General features: G+C 53.3%; 1 protein-coding gene across 6 annotated transcripts in view; it reads left to right on the top strand.

The window, feature by feature from the left end:
- Positions 1-16,105: 16,105 nt before the first annotated feature.
- ARHGEF10L (Rho guanine nucleotide exchange factor 10 like) overlaps positions 16,106-19,545 on the top strand; it is a 137,961-nt gene continuing 134,521 nt past the window's right edge. For all 6 annotated transcript variants that reach the window (XR_013813741.1, XR_013813742.1, XR_013813743.1 and 3 more), the window contains exon 1: positions 16,106-16,268. The gene's annotated coding sequence lies outside the window, so the exon portion shown is untranslated. The remainder of the gene's footprint in view (positions 16,269-19,545) is intronic.

Raw genomic sequence — 19,545 nt, 5'->3', positions numbered from 1 at the left:
ATATAGGATATACACTGAGTGGCCAGATTATTATGCGTTCAGAGATCATAATAATCTGGCCACTCAGTGTAGATATATAGATATAGATATAGGTATAGATATAGATATAGATATAGATGTATATCTTCAGGCATTGATGCAGAACTGAAAAATTCAGAAGTTTAAACTCAGACTTGTTAGAGTAAATGAAATCTATTCCTCTTGCTGCGTCCCATTTGGTCTGAGCCAGTGTTGTCAGCTTGACCCTGCAGACTCCCTTGCCAGTCAGCTTAGCTATACTGACTTCACCTTGTTTTCTTAGAATGAATCTGTGGAGGTGAATCTTGGTGGCACCGTGGCAGGGTGGAGCAGGCCACCAGCAGGTGCCAGTCAGGTTCTCTTTCCCACGGGGCACTATCCGGTAAGGTACAGTTTCCCCATCTCTGGCACCTAGACCCGCGTTCCCCCTCCCCCTCGTAAAAATAACAGAACCCGAGCCCCGTCACAATGGAGTCGGAGCTGCCGTCCCAGAGGAACAGCCTTGCACGTGTTACTCCTGAGGCCTTAGGAGGGTTAGAACTGGGCACGGTAACTCTTGGACTGAGCCTCCAGCAGCATTGTATCCAAACAGTCGCTTGTTATGAGCACGGGACTGAAAATGAAAGACTTTAGAAGTAGCATCATCCCCGTGTTAGCTTAACTGCACCCTTAGAATTTTTTTTCCTCCCATTTACGTCATTATTTGCCTTCCTTTTCTCATAAATATGCCTGCCTTCCCTTCCTAATCAGGACACGATTTGTTTTTCTCTTCCCCTTGATAGCTGTTATTGTGGATCTCAAGTAAATGTGTAGTTACAACTCACTTTGGCCTTTTATTCTTAGGTTAACACCCTCAACTCAGGACAGTTGGTGTAACCAGGGCAGCTGAAATCCTGAACCATGAGGGGAAAGTTTAATCTCTTCTATGCAATTTTTCACGAATGGACTTGGCCTGGTAGAGATTTTAGTGGGTCTGTTTAAACGACAGATGAGAATCATTTGCCAGTAGCCTGGCCGTCATTAATGTCAATGGGGCTTCCCTGGTACTCACTTTTGCTTTCTTAAATTTAACATTTTCTCACTAAAATTAAACCCCTACTATGTGCTGGGCACTGGGTTAAGCACTGAGAATGCTGCTGACACAGGCAGAAAGGCTCCTGCCTTCCTGGAGTTTATTACACAGTTGAGGGCACAGATGAAATCCAAGCAAGCACTCAGCTACCTATCTAATAAAGAGGTAATATGCAAATTGACCATCACTCCAACACACAAGATGGCCACCCCCATGTGGACACAAGATGACCACCACAAGATGGCCAACAGGGGTGGGGGGCAGTTGTGGGTGATCAGGCCATCAGGGGGGGCAGTTGGGAGGGACCAGGCCTGAAAGTGAGGGCAGATGGAGGTGATCAGGCCTGCAGGGAGGGCAGTTTCGGGGAACCAGGCCTGCAGGGTAGGGCAGTTAGGGGCAACCAGGCCTGCAGGGGAGGGCAGTTGGGGGGAACCAGGCCTGCAGGGGAGGACAGTTGAGGGAACCAGGCCAGCAGGGGAGGGCAGTTGGGGGCGACGAGGTCAACAGGGGAGGGCAGTTGCAGAGGACCAGGCCTGCAGGGGAGGTCTGTTAGGGGCAATCAGGCCAGCAGGGGAGCAGTTAGGCATCGATCAGGCTAGCAAATACCATCTCCATGTGCTGTAAACGTTATTAACTACCCTGCACCCACCAATGTAAAAGAAGCATGTAATGTCTCCATTTTACTCTTTCTCCAATCCCAGGGGTTTCCCCCGCTTTGCTGTCTCCCACCTCCCTTATCTACCTACCACTAGTGAATTTCATGCCACCCTCCTCACAGGTCCTTTGATTGTTTTGTATAAAGTAAACTGTAAAACCGCCCTTCTCAGAGCATTTCCTCAATCCCTTGAGATTTTGCTTCCCGCAATTGTCTGGCAATTGTCATCTGACTCCACTAAACTCATAAAAATTTTTTTATAGGATTGGCTGTTTCTTACTTAGACAAGACCTCAATTCAAATGCCAGTCCTCCCACTTTCTTGTTGTGTGATTTTCTCCAAGTTACCTAAGTTCTCTGGGTCTCAGTTTCCTCATCTTTCAAATGGGCGTATTAAGATGTGCCTCTCTGTTCTGGAGGTTCAGTGAGATCATTTACATAAAGCACGTCATCCAGTTCCTGGATGGTCGTATAATCTTGGTTGATAAACAGAAAGTCAAATCTTTCCCTTCCAGGAACTTGGGCTCTCGGCAGCTTCTCTCCGGCCAATGAGGAGGCCGCGTAACAGGGCGTGACCCCCTTAGGTGCCTTCCCCGATTTGCTTCCAACCGAATACGTGCTTTTCTGTGTGAGAGGCTGTTCTTTCTTCAAGGGAGGCTCTTCCAGGAACATGGCTCTGGAAACATCTGCAGAGCCAGGGGCACAGCCTCGAATGAGCTCAGTGGAAACATTCTTGAGCATTGACCTATGAATCAGGAGGTCACAGGTTCAATTCCCGGTCAGGGCACATGCCCAGGTTGTGGGCTCAATTCCCAGTGCGGGTATGCAGGAGGCAGCCAGTCAATGATTCTCTCTCATCACTGATGTTTCTCTCTCTCTCCCCCTCTCCCTTCCTCTCTGAAATCAATAAAAACACATGTTAAAAAGGGCAGCAAGCAGGGTGGAAGAGGTTTCCCACCAGGAGGGCCGTGGGTCTGATGGAGGCAGTTTTATTAAAATAAATGTGCAGGGTGGTGCTATCATGGATCAGAATGAAGAACAGGGGGTACGGGGGCCCTGGGCCTTTCTAGGGGCTGACCTTGGGCAGAGGGGCATGCCCTCCCTCCCAGAAAGGATAGTCCCCTGATATCTCCTCGGGATCCTTTTATTGCAAATACAGAGTCCTGGGGACATAGTCTGGGGATTTGGGGTGCCTCAGACACCCACGGAGCTGACTGGCCTCCTGAGGGTCTGATGCCAGGAGCTGGGCAAGGACTGGGAAACCCGGTCTCAATTCCCACAGTCTCTCTTTCAAATTGTGGTAAAATATACGTAACATAAAATCTATTATTGAAACCATCTTTGGGTGTACCGTTCCGCGGCATTAAGCACATTCCCAACGTTGTGCAGCCATCGCCACTATCCATTTTCAGAATCTTTCTATCATCCCAGACAGAAACTCTGCCCCTATTAAACAGGAACTCCCCCTCCAGCTCCCCGCTAAGCCCTGGTGACAACCGTCCCACCCTCCGCCTCTAGAATTTGCCTCTCGGTACCTCCTAGAAATGGATCCCATGGACCTTTGTGACGGGCTTATGTCACTTAGCACGTTTTCAAAGTTCTTCCGTGCTGTAGCGTGTGTTTCTGGTGGTGTTGGTGGCAACATTGGACCTCAGTTCTTGAGGTCGGCAAAGAAAGAACTCAGAGCCAAGAACTTACCGTAAGTGGTAAGAGAACGTTGCGTTCGAAAGTCGCAGAGGCAGTAGAAGTGAGCGGGTTGGGCTGCGTAGGCTCAGGAAGCGAGTTACAGAAGCAAAAGAAGGGCTGTTGGCGCTCGGGAGAGGGGAAAGGCAAGGACAAGGGGCTTTGGGGGCAGTGGAGGGGGAGGACAAGGCCCACGTGCTCCCAAGAGTGACCAACAGTCTGGGCCAGTGGTCGGCAAACTCATTAGTCCACAGAGCCAACTATCAACAGTACGACGATTGAAATTTCTTTGGAGAGCCACATTTTTTAAACTGAAACTTCTTCTAACGCCACTTCTTCAAAATAGACTCGCCCAGGCCGTGGTATTTTGTGGAAGAGCCACACCCAAGGGGCCAAAGAGCCGCATGTGGCTCGCGAGCCGCAGTTTGCCGACCACGGGTCTGGGGGAAAGAAATGGAGCTGGGTTTATTCATTTCTTTCTGGACTCTTGGCTCCTTCTCAACCAGCACTCAGCCCCTCCCTGCCACCTGGCCCTGAGGGCGGGGCGGGGAGAGAAGGGGCAAGAGAAGGCCCCCAGCGAGCAGGAGAGGCAGGGCCAGAGGCCTCTACACCCCTCGGGAAGAGGGGGGCTGCCTCTGGCTCCTCCTGCGCCCCCACCGGGACCCTTGGTGCTGCTGCTTTTGGGGGTGGAGGCCCAGGCCGCAGCGGCCCCCCGGGGCGGGGCCCTGGGAGGAGGGGCAGCCTCTCCCCGGCCAGGTCAAGGGCCGAGCGGGAGGCCGGGAGGCGGGAGTGGAAGCATCTCCCCTTTCATGGCTCCCGGACCGGAACCAGGAAGTGTCCCTCCCAATGGGCCAGGCCCTCTTAAAGGGAGAGCTCGCCCCGCTGCTACCCCTGCAGGTGGAGGGGCCGCTTCTCCTCCCTTCCTCGTGGCTCAGCCTTCAGGCTCTCACAGGAGGACAAGGAAGCTGTCGCGTGACGGAGCTTTCTGGGCTTTCCAGGCACCAACTCACGTCCTTCTCCTCCACCTGTTCCCAGGGGGGCCAGGACCCCGCCAGGAGCCTCCCCGGGGGGATGGGCGTCAGGTGCGTGGTGACGGCCCCGTGCTGCGGAGCTGTCAGTCCCACCGGGGCTCCCTGAGCCCTTGGTACCTCGTGGAGCCAGAGGCTTGGGTTTCCATCAGCCCTTAATTCAAAATGTCCACCGCTACGACTCTCCGTGTGACCTCGGGTAACTTCCTTCTCTCTCAGAGCCTCAGTTTCCCTCTCTGCAAAAAGGGGGAGACCTGGAGGCGAGGCTTATACGAAGCAATGCATAAGAGGGTAAGAGATGTGAGAGAAACAGAGACCGAGGCCGTCACCATCGCTGCCACCCTCGGCATCAGATTGTCATCGCCAGGGACCAGCCAACTTACTCTGGAAGGCCGGGCAGCAAGTACTTTTGGCTTTGCAGACCCTACAGCCTCTGCCATTCCTCTATTCTGCCCTTGTCTCTGCGAAGCAAATGGATGTGGTCGTGTTTTAATAAAACTTTATTTACAAAAACAGGCGATGGGTTGGATGTGGCCCGAGGTTCGTAGCATGCCAGCCCCTGATCCAAGACCTTGGCCCGTTGGTCGGTTTCCTGTAGCAGAAAGCGAGCGGGACCCCGGCCAGGCCAGGCCTGGTGGGAGATGCAGGCATCTGTGTGTGGGTGTCTGAGGGCAGGGGATCTACCACTGAGACCCCCATCCTGGGTTCTCAGGGGCGCACGGTCAGGGCAGAGTAAGTGTTTGAGGTTAAATGACTTGATCCTGAGGTCCAGATACTCGTGCTCTTAGTTTTTAAAAATAAGTTCAGTTCTTTTTTTATTTTTATTTTATGTTTTATTGATTTTTTTAGAGAGAGAGGAAGGGAGAGGAAGAGAGAGAGAAAAACATCAATGTGAGAGAGAAACATCCATCAGGTGCCTCCTGCACACGCCCTACGGGCACGTGCCCTGACCCAGAAAAGAACTGGCAACCTTTTCGGCACACAGGGCGATGCCCAACCAGCTGAGCCGCAGCTGCCTGAGTGAGATTCCTGTGCTCTTGATGGACATACCTGCGCGCTCAATCAGCACAGCAGATGCTTGGCTAACATCGGGGGGCCACTAACACCGACACTAGGAAGGCACACAGGCCTGTCCCGAGTGTGCCACTCTGCCTTCCTGAATAGGAGACTCAGAGCCACGATTCGTGTCTATCCCGCGGAGCGGGGACTCCAGGCCCTTTCCCCGCACCAGAACCTTGTCAACTTGGGTCTACTGCAGCGGAACACGAGGGAAACAGGCTCGGAGAGACGAGGCCGTGCAGCTGGAACGGGCAGGGATTCAAACCCGGAACTTTCCACCGTCGAAGGGTGTGCTTTTCCACCCTCTCATGGTCCCGGGACATGGGTGAACGGCCAACACTCCCCTGTGCCCAGGCCCGGCGGGCCGCTGTCAGTGCTCAGCCTTTCTGCCTGCACCCCCCTTTGCAGGTCCCCATCTTTATTCACACGCCTCCTAGCTCAGCTGGTCGAGCAGGTGAGTGACTCACACACCTGTACACACAGCGCCACAGGGAGAGCCAGTGCGCGGCGCCTTCCTGCCTTGCCAGCGGCTGCGACAGCTGGGATCTTCCCTGCCGGTGGGGACCCTGAGGGCTGGAACTGGACCACACAGACTCCAGGTCAGGTTTCGGGTTTTTAAACATCCCTGTTTCTCCCTGAGCTGGAGGAGGACCCTCGGGCACTCACTGGGTGTGTGGGAGGGTCTCTCCGTTGTTGACACCCTGGGCACAGGGACAACCTTCCCCTTCCCGGGCGGCGATGGGGCTTAGGGGCGCCTTGTGCTGGGGTTTGTCAGAGGGAACTCTGCTGGGAGCCTCAGTAGATGTGACCCTGACCCTTGTGGCCACCTGTGGGGCAGGTCAAAGCAAAGTGGGGGTGAAGGATGCAGAGGGAGCCTCTCAGGGGTGTGCGTGGTGAGAGCTTCCCCCACCCCCTTCTTAGGGTCACAGAGTTTGATGATTGCACTTGATATGGGCTCAAGAACACCTAGTTCAACGGCATCATTGTGCAGCTGGGAATAGTGAGGCTCGGAGTATGGGGGGTAACTCAAGGTCACACTGTGAATGGGTGACAGAGCGGGGCGGGTGTGGGGGGAGGAGGAGCCAGAGGGGGCTGTGGCCTCCCCTCCCAGGGCTCCTGCCTCCTCCGAGCCTGCTCCTCTGTTCCCGCCCCCACCGCCCTGGTAGCCCTCTTCCCATGTTGGGAAGGAGGGAAGCAATGCCCACACTTCCACTGGTGCGACTTTATGGGCTCACACTCGGAACCCTTTTAAAGGCACCAGGACAGGCGTCCTCAAACTACGGCCCGCGGGCCACATGCGGGTGTTTTTGCCGTTTTGTTTTTTTACTTCAAAATAAGGTATGTGCAGTGTGCATAGGAGTTTGTTCATAGTTTTTTTTAAACTATAGTCCGGCCCTCCAACGGTCTGAGGGACAGTGAACTGGCCCCCTGTTTAAAAAGTTTGAGGACCCCTGCACCAGGCAGTCCTGCCTGTGACTCCCCCACGTGGCTGGTCAGCGGTGTCTCGCGTGTCTGCGGGGATGGCGAGCTCACTCATGGCTGTTGGAGGCAGTGTCTCTCGTCTGTGCGGCCGATGTCTGGGGAATAGCATGCTTGCCGGACGCTTGCTTTGTGCCAGGCAACTTTGCTAACGGAGCAGGTGACCCGTGTTAACTCATGTACTTCTCCCGGCGCCCTGGGAGGTATTGTTAGGAGCATTCTTTCTAGCTGAGGAAACAGGCACAGGGAGGGTAAGCAACTTACTCAGGAATTCACAGCTCGAAAAGGAGGGCTGAGATTTGAGTCTGGTTCTGGACTCTGACCACATCCTCAGCCCCCTCCGTGACTGCTGCCGGGAGACAAGGAGGCTTACCAGGGCAGGGGTCTGGCTGGGCGTGGCAAGGCCGAGGTGGCAAAGGAGAACATTTATTTTTTTAATTTCTATTTCTATTTCTATTTTTTTAAATATATTTTTGTTGATTTCAGAGAGGAAGGGAGAGGGAGAGAGAGAGAGAAACATCAATGATGAGAGCGACTCATTGATTGTCTGTCTGCCTCCTGCAGGCCCCACACTGGGGATCAAGCCCACAACCCGGGCATCGAACCGTGATCTCCTGTTCATAGGTCGATGCTCAACCACTGAGCCACGCGGCCGGGTGTAAGGGAGACGTTTAGATGACTGTGTGTAACCTCTGGCTGGCCTCCCAGGGTGCTGGGGGCACAAATGTCACCTTTGAAGCTTTCCCCTCTCACCTGCTTCAGCTCCGTGGCAGACCACTGCCTGCCTGACTCGCCCCCAGTGGCAGGTGCAGGACGTGCAGGGTGATCGATGACGTGCAGGGTGACCTGTGGTGAGTGACAGGAGGAGGGTGAAAAGCAAGTAGCCCAGAATGTCCACCCCAAACACTGGCTTCAGGAGTTTCCAGGGCTCCAACCCGGCAAAGGCGGCAGGAGGGGTGGGTGGGCGCGGCCGAGGGAGCAGGACGGGCTGGCCCTGAGGCTCTTCTCCCATCCTCACCTCCCGGAGTTGCCTCTGCTTCGCTACACCTCGCACCTGGCCTGGCCGGGCTGGGAAGGGGCCCTTGGTGATTAGCAAGGGCAGTGCCTCAGCCCAAGGTGCTTGAGTGTTGACAGAGCGTGTCTGTGGTCCTGATGGGTCTCACCCTGGCCGGCTGGGGAGCCGGCAGGGCAGGAGTTGTGATTCCATAGTAATGATCCTCGTAATTAAGGGAAGGAGGCTCAGAGAGGTGAGGCGACCTGCTTGAGGTCACACAGCTTAGAGATGGCAGAGAGTCAGGAGTCAGGCCTTCCCTCCCAGTTCCTAAGAGTGCGCCCCACACTCTGGCCCATCTTTTTGGTGGCTTTTCCTGTGGAGCAGTGACCCACAGGTTGAGAACCGCTAGCAGGGTCACCTAAGACCATCGGAAAACACAGATATTTACATTACGATTCATTAACAGTAGCAAAAATTACAGTTATGAAGTAGCAACCAAAATAATTTTATGGTTGGGGGTCACCACAACATGAGGAACTGTATTAAAAGGTCGCAGCATTAGAAAGGTTGAGAACCACTGCTCTGGAGGGTTCTGGCACCTCTGGGATGAAGTGTCTGAGGTGAGGGTGCCTTCCCAGCTTTCGGCCCCCGAATCAGCAGGGTCTCCTGAGGCACAGCTGGGGGCCCCACCCATCTTCTGCCCCCAAGAGCCGAGGTCCTCTGAGCAGTCCTCCTGGCTGGGTCTCCTCAGTTAGTGAGACTTTGGGGTCTTCACAGGGGTGACCCCATTCCCATCCCTGCCCCCTAGAAGGTGGGAAGAGTCCCTGGTGTCTCCTTCGGGGGCCCGATTGTGTCCTGTCCTCTCCCTCTCCTAATAATAACGACAGGGCAATGTCGCCTAGTAGCACTGCCACCATCATCCATTGCCGTTTACTGGGCACTCGCTCCATGAAGCTCTGAGCCAGGCATCCTGCATGCCATCGCTCCTCTAGTCCTCCTGACAACCCCCACTTCACAGGTGAGGAGGCTGAGGCTCAGAGAGGTGAGATCACGTGTCCAGGGTCACACAGCTGGTCGGTGGCACTGAAATAATCAGTCCGAACATTGAAAGCTGCCCAGCCGGCGCGGCTCAGTGGCTGAGCGTCGATCTATGAGCCAGGAGGTCACGGTTCGATTACCGGTCAGGGCCCAGGCCCAGGTTGCGGGCTCGATCCCCAGTGTGGGGCATACAGGAGGCAGCCAATCAATGATTCTCTCTTATCATTGATCTCTCTCTCTCTCTCTCTCTCTCTCTCTCTCTCTCTCTCCCTCCCTTCCTCTCTGAAATCAATAAAAAATGTATTAAAAAGAAAAAAAAAAGGAAGTTGAAAGCTCACATCACCAAAGTCACCATCCGAAGCCACATGCGGAGTTCATGGTGCAGCCCAGGCCAGGACCCAGCGTGGTGGGCTCTGGGTTTTAGGCTCTTCCCATGCAGTGCCTCGGGCCGGGCGGGGCTGGGCCTCTGGTTGCGTTCTAAGGTGTGGGTAGGCCACTCAGCCTCCTAGGGCCCAAGTTACCCTTTCTGGGGACGGGGCTGTTCTCCCCGAGGGCTGTGAATTATCGTCACGGCCGGAATGCCTTTACACCCCGAGTTTAGTATGAAGAGAGTTAACTCCCCAAGCAGCGTCTCCGTCCCCTCGGTGCCTGGGACAGTCTTGGCACTTAATCCCCACAGCCGCCTTGGGAGGCGGGAGCACCCGCTGGCTCTGGAGCGGGGAGCTGAGACTCAGAGAGGCGAGGTCCCAGGGCTGGTAGGTGGGGAGGCAGGGACTTGAACCCGGTCTGTGTGACCCCAGAAGTGAGTACCCTCCCACCGTGACAAGACAGCTCCCTGGGATGGGGGTCTCTCCGTGAGTGGGTTTGGGGACACCCACTCTTTGGATTCAAGGGCAGACTCATGGAGCAAGTTCCCAGCAGCTCAGCAGGTAGGTCCAAGGCAGGTGGGGCGCTGCCACCAAGTGAGCCCCTAGTTCCCCACTCAGGCCTCTTCCCACTTGGCCCTCCCCACTCCTTCCTTGTCTGGGGGAGAAGGCAGTCCTTGTTTCAAGGGGCCAGGAGCTAGGGGGCGCTCTCCTGGCCACAGGGCCCTGCCCCTGCTCCAGCCAACCCACCCCGCAGAGGCAGGGAGGCAGCGGGTCACCCTTCGCCCTGGCTCTCCTGCTGAGCAAAGGCATAATTACATCTGATAACTGTTCATTTGATCTGATAGAAGGGGCTCCAATGTCCTGGCTTGTCTGAGACAGGCTGGGGTGGAGGAGGAGACCCTGGGCTTCGAGCCAGGAGGCTGCCTCGACTCTCATTCCATCCCTCACCCTGTGTGGCCCTGAGCAAATCCTTTGCCTTCTCCAGGCCTCAGTTTCCCGCTCTGTGAGAGGAGAAGGGGTGGCTTGGGTCATTGCTAAGGCCCTGTCCAGCTCTGAAAGTCTCTGAATTGCCCTCTGGGCTCCCCGCCACCTCCCCCTCCTTCCCGCTAAGCTGAGGAATGTGGGGGAGGCTGCGTTTGCTTCTGCTACAGGGGAACTGGCGAAGGCTGGATTGGTCTCCATAAAAACTGCTCCCATTCTGCCTGGCCAATTTTGGGATAAACCCAGGATGCCCGTGTTTGCCCAACTGCGGGGGAGAGCCCTCCTGAGGCCTTTTCACCTTGCTGTCAGTGGAGAAAGCATGGCCTTCGGGGTCAGACTTGGCGTCAAACCTCAGCTCTGACCCTTCTGACGGTGTGAACTTGGGGGGAGTTAACTTGGTCTTGGTTACGTAACTGGAAAGGAAGATATTAATACCAAGCTCACTGAGATGTGATGAAGGTTATGCATTAACCTAGGCAGAGCACCTGGCCTGGAGCATAGTAAGTGCTCAGAAAATGGTCCCGGGGCCATCCCAATCTCTTGCTTCTGGCAAATAGGTAAGGCCCTTGGATGTCAGGACGCCTCACCCGCTGTCCAGGACCTCAATGCCACATCCCTGCAGAGGAGCGGAGGTCTCCAGGTGGTAGGAGGGATACTGGGCTTTATAGTCTTTCCTCTTCCTCTTTCTTAACACTGCGAAACTGGCCCCATGTTGCCACGCCCGCTCTCCTGGGACCGCTGGGTTTCTTTGGCGCTGTGTCTTGCGGAGCCCAGGGCTCTGCAGGGGTGAATGGGGAGGAGGACAGCTTGCTTCACACTGATCTGACCTCAGATCTGGCTGGCGGGCTCAAGCCGATGATCAGAATTCCCGAGGTATGGGACTTTGAGGGTCAGCGTGAGATCTTTTATTTTTTTAAATTAAAAATTTGTTTTAATTTATTGATGGATTTTAGAGAGAAAAAGGAAAGGTCAGGAGAGAGGGAGAAACATGGATTTGTTGTTCCACTTACTTATGCATTCATTGTTGATTCTTGCATGTGCCCTGACTGGGGATGGAACCTGTAACCTTGGCGTATTGGGACGATGCTCTAACCCACTCAGCTATCTGGTCAAGGTCAAGCATGAGATCTTTTAAATTAACTAGAGCACAAGCCCCCTGAAGCTCATGGCTCCTGGTGGGTGCTCCAGAATTCGCAGATGGTGCCCAGGGGATGGGCTGGGCCTGGTCCCCAGGGCCTGGCACAGCTCTGTTCTTAGGCCCAGTCCTGGCAGCACAGGGCAGGGAATTTACTTGGGCACATTTTGTGGCTGCCCCCAGTTCAGAGATGTGGTTTGGGATGGAGCAGATGAAATTCACTGCAGAGGGGTAGTTTCTGGAAGGGGGAACGCTTGATGGGACTCCTCTGCTTACTTTCAGCTGTCTCAAAGCCATCTCCCACATGGCGCTTCTTTTCCCCTCCCCTAATAGTCAGCACACTCTTCTCTGCTTTCCCTGGAATCTTGGCCAGGGGATTTCCCAATTAGCAGAGACACTGCTCCCAGCTTCCTCCTGCTTCACTGAGGGGGTGGGTGGCTGGGAGTATAGGAGGTATGTATTGTTTTCTAGTTCTTTTCCTCTTATTTTTCTATTGTATTTATCCATCCATCATCCATCTATTATCCATCCATCCATCCATCATCCATCCGTCATCATCCATTATCCATCCATCATCCATCCATCCATCCATCCATCCATCCATCCATCCATCCATCCATCATCCTTCCATTATCCATCCATCCATCCATCATCCATTCATTCATCCATTCATCCATCCATTTATGTATAATCCATCTGTCCAACCATTTGTCTGTTCATTCACATATCCATCCATCCATCCATCCATCCATCCATCCATCCATCCATCCACATATCCATCCATCATCCATCCATCCATCCATCCACATATCCATCCATCCATCCATCCATCCATCCATCCATCCATCCATCCATCCATCCATCCAAAGACTATGGGTTGCCTTTGTGGGGGCTGGTGCAGGCCATCTGGAAAGCTCCCAGAAGCTGAGGGGAGGCAGGGTACCAAGGGAGGCAGAGGTGGGGAAAAGCCCCTGTGCTGGGGGAATGGAGTGCCTGCTGAACCCCACATTGTGAAGGTTTGGGGAGACACAGTGAGGTAGACTCAGATACACCTGGAATCTGTTGCTTACTTGCTGTGGGACCTTAGGTAGGCTACCGACCTCTCTATGCAAAAGGGGATCTTGAAAGCAGCCATTCTATAGATTCTTGCACGAATACATGCATTCATGCATGAAGAGCACGGGCCAGCGTGCTGTAAATGCTCAGTAAAGGGGGGCTGTCGTCAACAGTGGCCTTCAGAGGAGGAAGGGGGTGAACCGGCTTGGGAGTGTGAATGTGAGATGCGGTGTGGCCCGCCCCACTCTACCTCTGCTGACTCCTTGGGTAGGTCAACAGGGCCATCTGGTGAAGGTTTTGAGGTCTCAGAAGGTGCTTAGTTCCAGGAGAAAACCCAAGAAAATCACTGGCCTTAACCTCCTGAATTCCGTGCGGCAGGACTGAGTGATCATAACCAGAGGCCACGTGGTATGGGGGCAGGAGCTGGGACTCTGGATTTCAACCCCACCTCCTCCACTCTCCTGCTGTGTGACCCTGGGCAAGCACCTAACCTCTCTGGGTCTGCTTCTTTATTCATAAACCGGGACAAAGGCCGCTTCCTCGCGGGGTTGCCTGTAGGCCGAGCACACTGTGGAACTCTGTAATCTGGAGTGATTTTGCAGGCTCCATGGAGGGTGAGGGAGTGGATGTTAATGAACGCTGGGGCTGGTCCAGAAATCCAGTCTATAAAGCTCCTGCCTGCAGCTTCTGGTGCATTGCTAATGGGAGTTTATGTGAAGGACGCAGCGGGATAAGGGCCCATTGTTTTGAGTGGGGACGGTTTTACGACTCTTAGAAAGCGTCTTTCATCTGAGAGATCAGGGAGCTGATGGAACCTTCCAGCCCTGGGCGGTGAAACTGGGGGACGCTGAAGGTTTCTGGGGCTGGTGCCAGGCTGCAGGCGTAGCCAGGCCCTCCTGCTATGACCACTGCAGTCCCAGGCTGGCAGCGCAGCACCTCCCATGCCCGGGCCCGGGCCTTCCCTCCTGGAGGCCTTCTGTTCGACCCCAGTCCCCAGCCGGTCTGCTTGGCAGGGCTGGAGGCTTTCTCTGGCCCCCCAGGCTCCCTCCCTGCTCCCCACCCTCAGCAGCCAGTGCCACACTCTCTCCATCCTGATGGCAGCTGCCAGAACAAGTCTGCTGTCAGCTGACCAGCAACGCTCATGCCCGGAGCTTCTCCTAGCAGCCCGAGCCTGGATACGGGCAGTAACCTGATGCCAGGAAGCGGAGACCTTGCCTCCTTGTCCTTTCTGGCTCCTTGGCCAGGCCCCAAGCAGAGAAACCCAGCCTCCCTCGGCTCAGACAGCTGCAAACCCTCTCTGCCTGCATGTCCCATGGAGGCTGCAGACTCCGAGGAGGAGGCTGGCTTCCTCCTGTGGATTGGGCTGGCCTACGGGGCTTGTGGAGTCTGTGTTTGCAGCTGCCTTTGGTGCCCCAGGCTGTGAGACTTCCCCTTTTCTCGTATTTTCCATTTGGGGAGATACGGGAAGGCTGGAGCAGGATGTTTGGGGATGCCTTAATTGGTCCCAGAATCCCTCCCCACCCTGCACAGAGCGGTAGCCACGGGCAGTGGGCACTACCTGAATGTTAATTACCCGCTTCTCTCCTCACAGGAATAAAATCCACGCAGGTGAGTACAAGTAAAGGGTGGGGGCCCTCTGTAAGGACATAACAGGACACGCTGATGGACGCTCAAGGCTAGGCCAGGATGCCGTTGTGCCTCAGTTTCCTCCTGTAAAACCTGATGGAAGTACATGAACCTACTGTATGGGGGTGCTGTGAGGATTCAATGAGTTAACAGATGCACAGAGGTTAAACAGAGCACGTGTGGAGAGAGTCTTTGGGAGAGTTTGCCGTCACTGCTGTGAATGCCTCCCAGGGCTACACGGTCTCGGCCTCCCTGTCTTTCTCTCCCACTTTACTCTCTACTCCTGCTTTCTTTCGTTCTTTTGTCTTTCCTCTGGCATGTCTGATCCCCCAGGACCTCAGCTTGAACTTGGCTGTGGTTTGTGGCAGCATGGATGCTGGCCCCAGCTCTGCGTGATCCTTCCGGCTCAGCGTCCGTGGGCATTTGACCCACTCAGCCTCTCAGCTCTGCAATCCCAAGTTCCTGGAAGAAGCAAGCTGATTGGCTCAGTTTCAGTCAGATGTTCACCCTGTTGTCCAATCAGCTGTGCTGGGGAGGAGTGGGCTGCCGTGGCCCATGGGGTTGTACACATCTTGGTGGGACGCTCCATCAGAAGAACCGTGAATTGTGGTTTGGGGCTTTTCCCGGCAACCCACAGGGGCGTTCCCACGTTTCTAAATGTTTGGGACAAGCTTTCAGAACTCTGCCTGGTGCTGGCACTTGGGGCCTGTTTGGCTCGCAAATTACTAGCCCACTTAAAATTGGAAATAGTTATCAATATTAAAAATCGGGGGGCCAGCTGGTGTGGCTCAGTGGTTGAGCGTCGGCCTATGAACCAGGAGGTCATGGTTCGATTCCCAGTCAGGGCACATGCCTGGGTTGCAGGCTCATTTCCCAGTAGGGGGCGTGCAGGAGGCAGCCGATGGATTATAGTTCTCTCTTATCATTGATGTTTCTATCTCTCCCTCTCTGAAATCAATAAAAAGATAGTTTAAAAAAAGGCAAGACTTAAAAAAAAATGGGGGATTTCACTTAGAAATATGGGTTTCTGGTTTGGGGGAAAAGGAAAGCTCTGGAGACACTGGGCATAGAGCCGCATTTATTAGGATTGGGTGGTGACTGCCTCTTTTCTAGGGGCTTGAGCTTTCCAGGTCTCCGGGTGTGGGGGGGGTCCCCTCTCCCTGTGGTGTCCCCAATCTTGAAACCTGTGTCAGTTGTCACACACATTCATCCTGCTTCTCCCATTTTTACCCCCTACCTGGTCCCTTTGGCACTGGAATGTGTCACCTTATTCTATACCCTTTCCCTTTCCCTGGGGATGGGAACTGCGTGAAGAAAAAGAAAAATTATATAGCTCTTCAAAATGTTGAAATATGTGTAGGAACCCAGTACTGTTCCAAATACTATCAAATATTATCTCATTTAATTCTCTAAACAACCCGTATGAAGTGGGTATTGTTACTTTCACCCACTACTGCTATACAGGTGATCAACTGAGGCTCAGAGCATTAAACAACTTGTTCTAGATCAGCACAGGCACCTGGCTTTAGAAATAGCTTCAAACTCACAGAAAAGTTACCAGTAGGGCGTTTTCCTTCTGAGGCGAGGAAACCACTGATGATGTTTCTTAACTCTGGACACTTTAGTGTGCATGTCCTTCACACAAGGACATGGTCCTGCACAACCGTGATGCCGCCGTCAACACCAGGAAATCATTGTCCCAATAAAAGCCCTCTATAGGAAAGGGTGGCGTTCAGAACCACCTGTGGCATGTAGCTGTTGCGTCAGTTCAGTTTCCTTCAATCTGGAAAAGTTCCTCAGTCTTTCCTTGACTTCTGTGACCTTGGCATTTCAGAAGACAATTAGAGGAATGTCCCTCCGGTTGGGTGTGTTGGATGTTTGCTCACAACTGTGTGAGTTGTGCGTCTTTGGCAGGAGTATCATGAAGTGAGGTGGTTGTGTTTCTCAGCCCATCACATGAGGAGCTTTGTGCTGTCAAATATCCCGCAACTGGTCCAACCTGGTTTGATCACTTGGGTGAGGAGGTGTCTACTGTAGAGCTGCTCTTTTCCCCTTATGATTTGAAAGCATTTTGTGGGTAAGTGCTTTGAGGCTATGTAAATAGCCATTCCCAACTTTCCATTTATGCATTTATTTATTTCCATCGTATGGACTCTTGGTTTTCTATTGTATTCAATGGAATATAAATTTGTACAATTATTATTTATTTGGATGCTCAAGTTGCCCACAGTTTGGCTTATTCAGAGCCTCTTTGAGCTGGTCTCTGTGTCCTTTGGCTATGTTCTCATCACTTCTTGAGCAATTTATTATTATTATTATTATTTTAAATATATTTGTATTGTTTTCAGAGAGGAAGGGAGAGGGGAACATCAATGATGAAAGAGAATCATTGATTGCCTGCCTCCCACATGCCCCAGACTGGGGATCGAGCCCGCAACCCAGGCATATGCCCTGACTGGGAATCGAACCGTGACCTCCTGGTTCATAGGTTGACGCTCAACCATTGAGCTATGCTGGCCAGGCTTGAGCAATTTATTAATTTCTGGCACAATGTGTTTCAGGCTCAACCTGTTTCCCCCGGAATCAGCCATTTCTCCAAGGAGCTCTGGTTCCTGTTAGTGGAGAATGATATTTTGAAACAGTGATCTAGCTGCTAAGTGTGCTCATTGCTATCGGGATATTCCTGCTCCCAGGTCCTCTTGGTGGACAGAGCTATGAACTCACACCATACTTTCAACACCACAGGGTTTATTCTGTCCTCCTCCCTTTCCATATTAATAACTCCCTTCCTAACAGTGAGAATCCCAAGAGTTTGAACTCTTGACCATGACTGTACTAGGTTGCCTCTCATAAATAACTAGAGGCCCAGTGCACGAAATTCGTGCATGTGGTGGTGGTGGGGGTCCCCTCAGCCCAGCCTGCACCCTCTCCAATCCAGGACCCCTTGGGGGATGTCTGACTGCCGTGTTAGGCCCGATCCTGGGTGTCCAATTATGCCTCAATTAATTAATTATCTGTCTAGACTTAGTGGGACAAACGCAGGTGACCAGGAGTCAGCAATAACGGCCTATCCCCTGGTGCTTCAATGTCTAGACAGCTGAGCCGAACCAGAACACATGACACACAAGACAGAATGAGTGTGCAATCACACAGGGTTTATTTACCTATTCCTAGTGGGTCCTAGGCTCCGGCAAAGGCCACCCGGCGATGCACACCGAAAGACAGACGACGAAGACAGAGACAGACAGGCAGCCGCAGTTGGTTCAGGCTCACACAGCAGAGCAGTCAGTCAGGGGCTCATGGAGTCCTCCTCTATCAGGCAGGAGACGTCGACTAAAGAAAGGTCCGATGCTTATATAGCCAGTAGTAAACAACTTAGGTCCTTATCAGTGTGGGCCAGACGGTGTGCCTTATGCTAGGAGCAGGGCGTTTACACTTTAAGGGCTCAGGGGTTTTACATCAAGATAGTGGGGTGTTCATCAATTTGGAAGTTATAGAGTATTGGGGTTTCCACACAGCAAACATTTCACACAATAATTATTTCATACATTAGAGGGGTTTCCTTATGACCATAACATTATTATAACACTGGGGATCGGGCCTAAACCAGCAGTCGGACATCCCTTTCACAATCCTGGACTGCTGGCTCCTAATCGCTCACCTGCCTGCCTGCCTGGTTGCCCCTAACTGCCCGCCCCTGCTAGCCTGATCGCCCCTCACTGCCTCTGTGTGCCGGCCTGATCGCCCCTAACTACCCCCTCCCCGCCAGCCTAATTGCCCCCAACTGCCCCCCCTGCTGGCCTTGTCGCCCCTAACTGCCCCCCCCCCCCCGCTGGCTTGGTCGCATCTTACTGCCCCCCTCTGCCAGCCTGGTTGCCCCTAACTGCCCCCCTGCCAGCCTGGTTGCCCCCAACTGCCCCCATGCTGGCCTGGTCACCCCCAACTCCCCATCCCCTGCTGGCCTGGTCACCCCATGCAGCCTGCTTGTTCAGTCGTTTGGTCATCCCTCACTAACCCCCCTGCTGGCCTAGTCGTAGGCAGCCATCTTGTGCAGGTATGATGGTCAATTTGCATATTACCTATTTATTACATAGGATAATTATGACTGTTTATGATAATATAGTATCAAAAAGCATATTTATTTAATTTTGTCAGTGAGAAGTTGAAAAAATCTCTATTCAACTATACTGAACTGATCCTTCAAAATTTGTGAGTTCGAAGAGAGCAAAAGAGTATTGTTCCCACTTTACAGGCAGTGGGACCAAATGAAAGAGGTTGAGGGCTGTTCTCAAGCTCCTACAGAGAGCTCATGTGCAGTCAGGCCCAGAGCCCTGTCCTGTGTCCATGTCCAACCCACTGGCATGTGCTGTCCACCCGTCCCATGGTTGTCTTGGAAAATGCTGACACTACATCCCCAAGAGAATGAATGCTCAGACTGGCCTCTCCCCGACACCAAGGCCCATAAAATAGTAGCTCAGAGAAATCATGTTTCTCTCCCACATGAGCCCCTGGAATCACCTCCAGCTGTGACCTGTGCCTTGACGTTGGCTTGCTTCCTGCAAATGCAGGTCTTGGGTTGTGAGGAATCCGAGAGGCTTGGAGGGTTGCTCAGTGGCATCCCAGCCGCCTTCAAAGTGCCCATCCTACTTACCAGGGCCAGGAGTGCAAGGGAAGAGGGCTTCATCTTGGTTAGACAGACTCTGTATAATCAAAATGTGATACCGCCCCTCTCAGAGGAGAGCCTGCTCAGGGTGGCCTTGATGATACAGTAAATACTGAGGACTGACTGTTTCCTGCACGCTCTCCATTTGTAGCCCGCGTGAGGGTGGTATCTGGGCTTGGGAAGTCCACTGTTCTATCCACTTCCTTTTTTTTTTTTTTATTGATTTTTTTACAGAGAGGAAAGGAGAGGAATAGAGAGCTAGAAACATGGATGAGAGAGAAACATCGATCAGCTGCCTCCTGCACACCCCCCACTGGGGATGTGCCCGCAACCAAGGTACATGCCCTTGACCGGAATCGAACCTGGGACCCTTGAGTCCGCAGGCCGGTGCTCTATCCACTGAGCCAAACCGGCCAGGGCCACTTCCTTTTTGACCTCTATGGACCCAGGCCAGTGGGAGGGGGCCAGGCTGGGAAGCAGAGGAAGGAGCCTTGGGTTTCCATCTTTTTCTTTTCTTTTTCTTTTTTACTTTTTGGAAGGGAGAAGGAGATAGAAACATCAACGAGAGAGAACCATTGACCGGCTGCCTCCTGCACGCCCCACGCTGGGGATGGAGCCCTGACCGGGAATCAACCCATGGCCTCCTGGTTCATAGGTGGATGCTCAACCACTGAGCCACGCCAGCCGGGCC

The sequence above is a fragment of the Cnephaeus nilssonii genome (genome assembly GCF_951640355.1).
Source record: "Cnephaeus nilssonii genome assembly, chromosome: 7".
Lineage (NCBI taxonomy): Eukaryota > Metazoa > Chordata > Mammalia > Chiroptera > Vespertilionidae > Cnephaeus > Cnephaeus nilssonii.
The sequence above is the reverse complement of the archived record's forward strand: the minus strand, read 5'-3'. Positions and strand labels throughout refer to the sequence as shown.